General features: G+C 40.8%; 1 long non-coding RNA gene across 1 annotated transcript; it reads right to left on the reverse strand.

Annotated features, from left to right (window-relative positions):
* Positions 1-2,980: 2,980 nt before the first annotated feature.
* LOC122034624 lies at positions 2,981-4,013 on the reverse strand. Its single transcript, XR_006126742.1, has 3 exons — positions 3,470-4,013; positions 3,291-3,378; positions 2,981-3,051 (listed from the first exon to the last, which is right to left on the reverse strand). It is a non-coding gene; the product is annotated as an uncharacterized LOC122034624 (long non-coding RNA).
* Positions 4,014-11,266: the final 7,253 nt, after the last annotated feature.

Raw genomic sequence — 11,266 nt, forward strand, 5'->3', positions numbered from 1 at the left:
GTGGCTAGAGATGCCCACCTACCGGGGCATGCTACGGGTTTCCAGATCAAAGTACCGAGGGATCTCCATCAGGACTAGAGCACAACACCTTGCACTACAAAAATAAGTAGCTTTACCGATGGAAAATTTCGTCCGGGAAAATTTCGTCGTAATTTCGTCGGTGTAGGTGTTTATTGACGGAATTACGACAAAAATTAATTTGCCAGGAGATAATTCATAAGAAAATAGTTTACCGACAAAATTTTATTTTCATCCGGTGATTTCTAATAGAATTAATTTCTTTAATTATTATTTTACGGCAGAGCAAGAATTTCCGTAGTAAAAAAATACCAACGGAATCATCTATTTCGTTGGTAATTCCTGACAGAATATGTTATTCCATCGGTAAATTGTTGGAACCTCGTGGTAGTTTTGATATGATCATCCAAGTCAAGTTAGATTCTGTTAGTATCTAACCCTTGTGTCTAAGTGTACAGGAGCTTAGGAATACAAGAAGTCGAGCTAAAGATGCAGCTAGCGAGAAGGATGACACGAGAAGGGAGCCGATAGATTCTGTGCATCTGAGGGACGAGGTGCTACGGAAAAGTACACTGGTGGACGAAAAGGATGTGCGCGACATTCTGAGGGATGAGAAGCCAGAGCGGAAGCCTGCTCGAGGAGAACACTGGGAAATGGATTTGGGTGAACCCTATCCCTGATGACCGCAATCACCCAGGCGATCGGAGCAGCAGAAGAGCAAAAAACAGGCTAGAAACATTGTTGGAGGCGCCTTCAAAGAGAGTTGAAGGCGCCTCCGCGCGCCTCCACACGTTCACTTGGGAAGGTGCCTTCCATGTATGGAAGGCGCCTTTAATGAACAGTACGAAGGCGCCTTCCAGCCCAATGAAAAGCGCTTTCGACCAGGCTGAGTTTAGCCGTTGTCAAAGGATAAAGCTTTATCCTTTGGCGCCTCGCTGGAGGCGCCTTCCAGCCACGGATAACTTTTCCCAGGGGCTATAAAAGGACCCCTGGACCTAGGAATAGGGTAACAATTTCTGTATTCATTTTTTTAGTTACTTTTTGAGTTTCCAACGAGTGTAAGAGGCTTCTTCGCCTTTAAAGAAGGAGATCTTTAGTGCGTTTATTTGTCTTGGATTAACAATCTCCCCGATTGTAACCAAATAACTCTTTTGCCTAGTTTTTTGTTGTCGTTCATTTATTCTATTTTTTTGCACTACTAATCTGAGTTAAAAGTTCGAGGAAGGTTTTTCTTAACAGACAGTTCACCTCCCCTCCCTCCGGCCTAACTAGGCCAACAAGTGGTATCAGAGTGAGGTTCGCTTCAGGAGGACTAACTGTCACGCCCCGGAGGAGCCCCTGTCCGAAGAAATTTCGACAGCATCTCCCCTGTACGACGGACAATCTGAAACTTTCTACATCGCCCCCAGGGCCACACATACATCGGCCAACACGGCCGGAACAATAACAATAATATAAGCACAACACACAGACATCCACGCAGTTTAATAGTTAACAAACTAGCACAGTAATAATAAAACTAAAAAACAACACTACTCAACTACACCCACAAAGCTCAAAACCGATGTCCTACTCCACTACACCCATAAAGCTCAAATCCGACGATAAAATCAACTCACCTCTTCTGCCGTCTAAGCAGGCATGTAGTAAAACAAATCCAATAAAACTCATAGGCAATATCCAAAAGTAAACTAATACAAGTCCAGATATCAAAAGCATGATAAGTCTAAACACAGTCTAAACAAGAAAAACTAAAAGATCAACACGACGTCCTCGTAGACTGTAAGGGACTAGCGACTGGAACTCTCTCCGGACAGCATCAACCTGAAAATAACAACGGAGAAGGGTGTGAGTCCAACACTCAGCGGGTATCAACTGATATGCATAATAAAGAAAATAACATGTAGCACTAATCATGCGTACAGTCTCCTGATACAAGAAGGATAAATGCAACTGAAACAAGCAGGAGAAAACTGTACTAACCAGAACCAAGGTATAAGTACAACAGGATCGTCAGACTGAGAGTGTCATAAATCCTATATGCCTGTCAATCATATGCATCCATATAAATGCAGCAAACACAAGCAATAAATGCATCATGCATATGATGCAAATGTCATGGTCACCCCTGACGCCAGTCAGCCATCTCACACACAATAGTGAGACCGAGTGGGTAGGGCTGTGACAACCGTGCACTCTGACGTCACTGCTCCTTATGAGTGACCGAGTGGACGGGATGCTGTCGGAGCACACCTATTCTCCTACTCCAAATCATAAATGGGGGAGCTCAATGCTCTCATCTCCCGGTACACGATGACGGGGAGGAATCTCTGCCGGCTACCACGCTGCGTCACACTACCCATGAGCGAACCAACGGAGCCAAACAGAGTCCAACTGCATGCCGGCTACCACGCTGCTACACTAAACCAACGGAGTCAAACAGAGCAGAACTGTCTGCCGGCTACCACGCTGAGTCACTAGACCAACGGAGCCAAACAGCAGAACTGTCACACACATGTCTGATATACCACTAACCCATGAGTGGTGGTGTGTACAGATACATGTAACTGGCGATGTTCTCGACAATAATGGAGCAAACTATCGCACAACATGCAATCATGCAAAATGATGCTTGACACTAAACATGACAATATCCTGAACAACATAGTAATATGCATACATAAATATAAAAGGTGTACCATAGGACAATGAATCAAATCAAGGTACACCGACCAGATAAGGTATCAAAAACCCTAGGTCCTGAAGATGATAAATAACATGGTTGTGTCACTACCTCTATAAATATGCATAATCAGGTAAATACTAACATGAGGTGCATAGCAAATAAACAAACAAGCATGTAACAAATCAGGTAGTGATCAACCAAAGCAAATAAGAAAACACAATCGTTGTTATTTGTTAAAGACATTATTATGCATATCAAATGACATAAAGTCAAAGTACCCGCCTCCAATAAGAAAAGTCCAAATCGATCCAAATTCAACGTCGAGAGACTCGTCTCGTGTCCAAGTTCTGTATCACCAATATATACATTTTTATTTAGCTAATATCCAATAAAATAGCTAAATAAAAATCTCTAACACTAAATTAGGGTAAAACCCTAAACATACCACTAGATAAATTCCCAACCTAATCCATTTACACATAAACAACTTAAACTTAAATAAATTTCTGTACTATTCATTTCTAGCTTCAAATCTATGTATGCTACAACAAGATCAAATTCCTAATTCCCTAAATTAATACCTCACCTGCTGGAAATTCACCTCGCTGCTCGAATCAAGAAAATACCCAAAACAATGCACTACTACCAGATTGCGATTTCCGCACCGGATACCCCTGGTGAGCAAGAGACAAGACTGCTCAGTCACTTAACAATCTCAACTTCTATACTGAACATGAAATTAACATAATACCAATCCAATCTTACCAAACCAGATTGATAACCTCCTACCCAAAGCCACTGCGGTGACGAACCAGTAGAGAGCAGCGGCAAGAAAAAGACCCGCTGGTGCCGCGATGAGGAGACACCAAGAGTCGGCGGTCTAGGGCACAGATGAAACTCGGCCGTTGGCGCTAGGGCACAGGCGACAGCGGCGCTGGTTCGGGTCGAGAGACGGCAGCGGCGCCGAATACAAACTAGGGCAGAGGAGTTTGGCCGGCGCTAGGTCGGACCTGTGGCTGGCGGAGGTGGATTGGCGTCGGCACGCAGATCCGAAGAGGGGAAGGGCGGCGCTCAAGTGCCGGCGAGGAGAAAACGTCAGCGACACAGGAGGAGAAGGGATTGGGGGGCGTGGCGTTGGGTGTGCGGCTTGGGGAGGAAGGAGATGCACAGATCCGAAGAGGAAGAGGGAATCGGCTGGGGAAGAAGAAGGGAACTGCCGAGTGGCAGTTAGGGCACGGGAGGAGATGGCGACTCGGCACGAGGAAGAACTCGGTGCGCACGGTTTCGGTGAGGAAGAGAAAGAAAGAAAATAAAGAAAAGAAAATAGAAAAGGAATTAAGAAAATAATATTTCCTCACTTAAATAGGTAGCCTAAACAGGTTTTTCCGGGACCCATATTTATCCCCGTAAACTCGTCCATACGAGCTCCGAAAAATTCCCGAAAAATTTCCAAAAATTATGAAAAATTCCCTTATTATTATTCGCCATTTTTCGGTATTTTACACTAACCGCCGAATGAAGCATACGAGATGGCCGGATCAAGCATCTACCCACCAAAATTTGAGGGGGATTTTGCTAACTAGAAGAAGAAGATGGAGATATTTTTTAAAACTGATTTCGATTTACTTTTAATAATGAAATTTGGTTTTGTAGCACCTGAAGGCAAAGAAAAATACCACCAGACCAAAAAGGTGTAGGTCGATTTCGTGGCAAACGGCAAAGTAGAGTTCCATCCACTAAGCGTCTTACTCTCACAAGAAGTCAACCAGATCGGAGCCTATGAGTCTGCAAAAGAGCTCTGGGAGAAATTGTTGGTCCCAGTAACATTCGACTAGAGGGGGGGAGAATAGCCCTGCAATAAAAAATGAACCTTCCTTGAACTTTTATAGCATAATTAAATCAAACACTTGCATAAATAGAATTAAGAAATCAAATAAAGAAAAAGAGGCACAATCAATTTACTTGGTTACAACCGGGGAGGTTGTTAATCTAAGGAAGTTAAAAGCGTACTAAAACTCTCCTTCAGACGGAGAAGGTTCAAAAATGAACCACACTCAATTATAGAATAGAACTCAAGAAGATTCAATTACAAGTGTTGTGTTCTATTTCCTATGTCAAGAGGTCATTTTATAGTCCTTGGAAAATCTTATCCCGGGCTAGAAGGAGCTTTCCATAGGGTTGGAAGGCGCCTCTGGTAAGGCGCCAGTGGATAAAAGTTTATCCACTGCCAACGGCAAAATCTGCCTGGTTGAAGGCACCTTCCATAGGGCTGGAAGGCGCCTTCGTACTGTTCATAGAAGGCGTCTTCTAGCCAGGGAAGGCGTGGAGGCGTCTTCAACTTCCTTTGAAGGCACCTCCAGCAGCGCCTACAGTCACGTTATGCTCTTTTGCCACTCCGATCGCCTGGGTGATTTCGGCCAATCGGAATAGGGCTCAACCAAATCCTTTTTCGGCCTTCTCCTCGAGTAGGCTTCCACTCTGGCTTCTCGTCCCTCGGATTGCCACACACGCCCTTCTCATCTGCCGGTGTACTCTTCGGCAGCACCTTGTCTTTCAGACGCACTGAGCCTGTCGGCTCTCTCCTATGCCGTCATTCTCACTAGCCGCATCTTCCGCTTGACTTCTTGTGCTCCTAAGCTCCTTCACATTTAGACACAGGGTTAAACACCAATAAGACCTAACCTGACTTGGTTGATCACATCAAAACTACCACGAGGTACCAATAATCTCCCCCTTTTTGATGTGATCAAACCCAAGTTAAGTTAGGATAAAAAATTCTCTAAGAAAAAAATTTTCTAAGTACAATTTGATAGAAAAATTTTACAAAAAAAAATTTTTAAGTAAAAATTTTAACCTTTTTGCAAAAAATAATTTGTAAGTACCAGAAAATTTTTCAAGTAATTTTTTTTTAACCTTTAGACTTGTTCTTCCCTGCTCCCCTTTTGATCACATTAAATATGAGATTCATTTAAAAGTCTAAAAAATAATAAAACCAGTGAAAAAATTTCTAACTATTTTAAAAAGATAAGAGTTAAAGAAAATATTTAATTAATTTTTAACAAAAAATTAAGATATTTTTATAACTTCTAAATGCTTAACAGTTAGTTAATTAAATACTTATTTCAATAATTGACTTTCAGGCTGTGGTGAGGCACTAGGCCTTCTTGGATATTGGAACAACAACCACTTTCTAGACAAAGTCTCTTAAAGAAATTTAATATTTAATTTACTCTAAAAGCCATAATTTAAAAAAGCAATTGATCTAAATATGATTTTGGAATCTAAAATAGATTCCTTCCAACCGGGTTAACTAGGAATCTCTTAGGTATATATTTCTTTGAAAATTTTCTAATTTGACCCTTATGGTATTTAAGGTACCAATTCAATCCACTATATTTTCTAATATGTTGAATATTTGAGCATGTTTGATTTTTCAAAGTTTCTATCTCTTTTTTTAATTTTTCATTGTCAATTTTAATTTTATCAAAGTCTTCTAATCGACAAGATTTAGCTAGTATTGATTTTAATTCCTTAACTTATTTTTCTAATTTATAGTAATTTTTTGTTAATAATTTAATAAATTAAAATAATTTGTCAGAAGGAAGAGACCGTACTTGACTTACCTTATTGATCCCATGATTCGAAGCTCGATGTACTGCTTTCTTCCGATGTCGCTCCCCTTTTATTGATGCTTTCGATGCTCATTTCGGATGATCTTGCTTCATCTCCTTCTTCTTGGTGACTTGCCACTAGCGCAAGTCCGGCGATGACATCAATTTCTGATTCGAACTACGTTTCATCACACGTCGCCTTCTTATTCTTGTACTTGTTCGCTTGGGTCGGCTTCTTGTTCTTGCTCTTATCCTTGTCTTTCAATTTAGGGAAGTTATCTTTCACATGCCCTTCTTCATTGCAGTGGTAGTATCTTATCATTCTTTTTCTACCCTACACTTGATTAAATATTTTAGTTTTAAACAACTTTTTAAATTTACATACCATCAGTGTTATTTCATTATCATTGAGAGAAGATTCTGAATCTTGTTCGTCCGCCTTTCCCTTTAAGGTAATGTTATGCTCCTTCTTTGGACCTGCACATCTCGTTTTATGGACTTCAAAAGTTGAAAATAATTCTTCTAAAGTAGTTGAATCTAGATTCTTAGATATATAATAAACATCTACTAATGATGCCCATCCAGTATTTTTAAGGAATGTAAATGCAGCGAAGGCCGGCAAGAGGAGGGTGAATTGCCTGAAAAATAAAAACTATACCCTCCTTGTGCTTTCAACTCAAAAATGCAATAGTAATAATAAAATAACTGAAAATAAAGGAACAGAAATGAAACAGAGACTCATCAGTTAACCTGGTTACAACCAAGAGGGTTGTTAATCCAGGGCGATGAAAAACGCACTAGAAGAAGTCTCCTTTACTGAAGGCGGAGAAGCCTTTTACACTCTAACATCTCAGAATTATTGCTAGGAATGAATACAGAGTTGATTGAACAATTGATGAATAATTCCAAGGTCCAGGGGTCCTTTTATAGCCCTTGGAAATTCTATCTCGGATGTCCAAGGCGCCTCCAACAGAGGTCCAAGGCGCCTCCATCGAGCAAGCGGATAAAACTTTATCCGAAACACAAACGGTCACATTTGGCCTGTTGCAGGCGCCTTCATCAAGTCATGAAGGCGCCTTCATGTTGAGGGTGTCTTCATGCTTCATGAAGGCGCCTTCAAGCTGGTTTTCCAGCTTTTGCTTCTTTTCCAGTTCCTTTGCTTTGGCTTCCGATGCTCCGATAGCTTGAGTGATTCAGCCAACCAAAATAAGGCTTACCCGAACCCGATTTTTGATCTTCTCCTCGAGCAGCCTTCCTCCCCGGCTTAACATCCCTTGAACGTCGTGCACATTCTTCTCGCCCACCGGTGTACTCTTTCGCAGCTCTCTCGTCCTTCGGACGCACCGAGCCCGTTGGCTCCCTTCCCGTGCCGTTCTTCTCCCCAGCTGCGTCTTCCGCTCGACTTCTTGTGCTCTTAAGCTCCTGCACACTTAGACACAGGGATCAAACACAAAGCAGGACCTAACCAACTTGGTTGATCACATCAAAACAACCACAGGGTCTAACAATCTCCCCCTTTTTGATGTGCATCAACCCAAGTTCAAGTTAAGATAAACATAGACAAACAGTAATTTTAAAGAAAATTACTAAACTAACATGTTAAGCATAAATTTGCAATAAATAAAATTGCAACTATTTAATTAAGAGTTAAATAGAATTTTTCAAAAATATTTTTAAAACTCAGAGTTAAAAAAAAACTCTCTCCCCCTACACTTGTACCTATCTCTCCCCTTTTGATCACAGTAAAAATGAGGTAATAATAAGAGAATATGAATTTTTTTTTAAAAAAATTCCAAGTAAAATGAGTTTTTAGAATTTTCTAGAAAAAAATTTCTAAGTAAACCGAATTTTTAGAATTAAAAAAAATCTAAGTAAAATGAATTTTTAGAATTTCCCAGAAAAAAATTTCTAAGTAAACTAAATTTTTTGAATTTTCCAGAAAATGTTTGAAAAACTTTCAAAGCATTATTTAATTCTAGTTTTAATGCTTTTTTAGAAAGTTAATTAAACATTTTATTTCAATATTTTAGCTTCCAGGTCGTGGCGAGACACTAGGCCTTCTTGGTTGTTGGAGCAACAACCACTTCCTTAGACAAAACCTCATAAAGAAATTTTAACGTTTAATTCTCTTGCTGGAAGCTTTAATAATAAAAGAAATTTATTCTAATAAGTCTTTTGGAACCCAATAGAGGTTCTTTCCTATTGGATTAATTAGAAACTTAGGAGGTATATAATTCTTGAGAATTTTCCTAAGTTGACCTTGATGATGTCTAACATACCAGTTTAATTTTCCATAAATCTTAAGTTTTGACTTTTGAAAAACATTTGTTTTAAAACATGCATCAGTCTTCGATTTTTCAATTTAATCTTTCAATTTTGCATTCTCTAATTTCAAATGTTCATTTTCCTTTTCTAATTTATCTAACTCTTTAGAAAGGGCTTTAATAAAGCAAAAGGACTGAGTAGGGGTAAGATTACGCACCTGACTTACCTAACTTGGTGATGCTCCCCCTTCACTGTAGCTTTCTTCTTCTGATGTTCCTTCCCCTTCATCTATGCTCATTTCTGAGCTTGACTCTTCTTCCAGCTGATGGTTAGCCATTAGCGCTAACTCCGAGAATTCTTCGATGTCTGACTCGGAGGATGAGTTTGAGAACGTGGCCTTCAGGGTCTTGTATCTGGAGGATTCTGGCTTTTTGTACTTTACCTTTTCCTTCTCTTTCTTCTTACTCTTCAATTTCGAGCAGTCATCCTTGATGTGCCCTTCTTCGTTGCAGTTGAAGCAACGAACCGTTCTTCTCTTTCGCTCATGCCTCTTTGTCTACGATCTAAATTTATTAGAATTAAAGAACTTATTGAAACACTTTACCAGTAGTGTCGCTTCCGATTGGTCGATCGAGGCTTTGGAGTCAGAATTGTTTGTTTTTGCCTTTAAGACAATGTTATGACTTATTTTCTCCACTTCATTGGGCTCTGCAATCCGAGATTCGTGAAGTTCAAAAGTTGAAAATAGATTTTCTAAAGTACTTACCTCGAAGTCCTTAGAGATGTAGTATGCATCTACTAAGGACACCCATTCTGGAGTTCTGGGGAAGACGTTGAGCGCGTACCGAATCGAGTCCCGGTTCGTTAATTCTTCTCCAAGGTTGTTTAGTTGAGTTATTAGTTCCTTAATCATTGCTTGGAGTTGCGCTACCTTCTCGCCATTGTTCATCCAAAGGTTCGTTAACTGAGTCCGGAGGATGTTGCGCCTCACTAGCTTTGCTTTTGAGGTACCTTCGTGAAGCTCCAGGAATTTTTTCTAGAGGTTTTTAGCGGAGTCATAGCTTCCGATCCGACTTATCTCCTGGGGCGGCAAAACGCTGAGTAGGTGGAACTCTGCCTTTCCGTTGGCGACAAAATCAGCTTGCTCCTTCTTGCTCCACTGATACTCTTCTTTATCTTTCGGAACTTCAAAATCATATTTCATAGTTAGTAAAATATCAAAGTCGGTTTTAAAAAATATCTCCATCCGACGTTTCCATGTCGTGAAGTCTCCGTCGAACTTCGGGGGATGAATATTCGCTCTGGCTATCGTCTTGATCGTTGTACTTCAGTCGGCAGTTAGTCCTTCTGAGGTTGTTGGGCTCTGATACCAATTGTAGGTGCAGCGGAGGCCGGCAAGAGGAGGGTGAATTGCCTGAAAAATAAAAACTATACCCTCCTCATGCTTTCAACTCAAAAATGCAATAACAATAATAAAATAACTGAAAATTGTAACGCCCGAAAATTCTCAAAACTATTTTAGAAATATTCTATGAATTTTCTGAAATTTTAGAATATTTTTATGACATTTTTAGAGTAGCGGAAGTAGCAAAAATAATTAGAAAAGCAAAATAGCTTAAGCGGGGATCGAACCCGGGACCTCTCGGGTCCACTAAACCTTTAGACCGCTTAAGTAACCAGTTGAACCCAGCAGGGCCGTGCTGAAAGAAAGGGGAGTCAGTTATATTTATATTTAAGTTGGGCCGAGTTACCCACTTAATATAAATAGAAAATTTAAGTGGGGTTTGGTTTATTTTTAATTGGTTCGGCAATTTCTCCTCCTCACCCTAACCTCACGCCGCACCTCTCCCTCTTCTTCTTCCTCTCGGCGCCAATCCTAGGGTTCCCTCCCTAGGGCCCCAAGGTCATCTTCCGGTGACAACTCCGGCACGAGGACGCTCTTCTTCGCGAGAGGAACGCATAGACGTGAGAAGATTGTTGAAGGGGTCGTCTCCACCGGAATTCTAGCGAATAGAATTGTAAGGAAATTAGCATACGAGGTAAGAAACCTCTCACCTGCAGTATAAGTAGCTTCCGTGTGAATTCCATGTTTTAGTTTAGTAATATGTAGACTTTTGGCACAAGGATGCGAATTAGTGCATACTAAGTGTTCGATTAAATTATTTAGCACAGAAAAATGTAACAGGCATTTTAATAGCTCAGTAAATGCAATAGAAGCATTTAAATAGTTTAGTTAGCCTTGCCACAGCATATATGGTGTTGGTGCAACCTTAGGTCAAGGTTGACCTGGTTGACCAGACTCGAGTTGACTTGACTCGAGTTATGTTTTGATGTTTGACGAGTTATGTTTGACAATGTTTGACATGAATAGAAAAGTTGTATCTTGATGTTTTACAAGGATACAAGCTTGGGAGATTGAGGGTGCAACCCGTGGTCAAGGTTGACCTGGTTGACCCGAGGTGAGTTGACCAGACTCGGAAAAGTCCAAGCAAGGAGCTTGGCATGGGAAAAGTCCAAGCAGGGAGCTTGGCATGGGAAAAGTCCAAGCAGGGAGTTTGGCATGGTGAAAAGTCCAAGCAGGGAGCTTGACACGGGAAAAGTCCAAGTATGGAGACTTGGCACGGAGAAGTCCAAGTATGGAAGCTTGGCACATGGGAAGTCGGAGAGGGCTCGGTAGCTCGTTCTC

Source organism: Zingiber officinale, chromosome 11B, assembly GCF_018446385.1.
Source record: "Zingiber officinale cultivar Zhangliang chromosome 11B, Zo_v1.1, whole genome shotgun sequence".
NCBI lineage: Eukaryota > Viridiplantae > Streptophyta > Magnoliopsida > Zingiberales > Zingiberaceae > Zingiber > Zingiber officinale.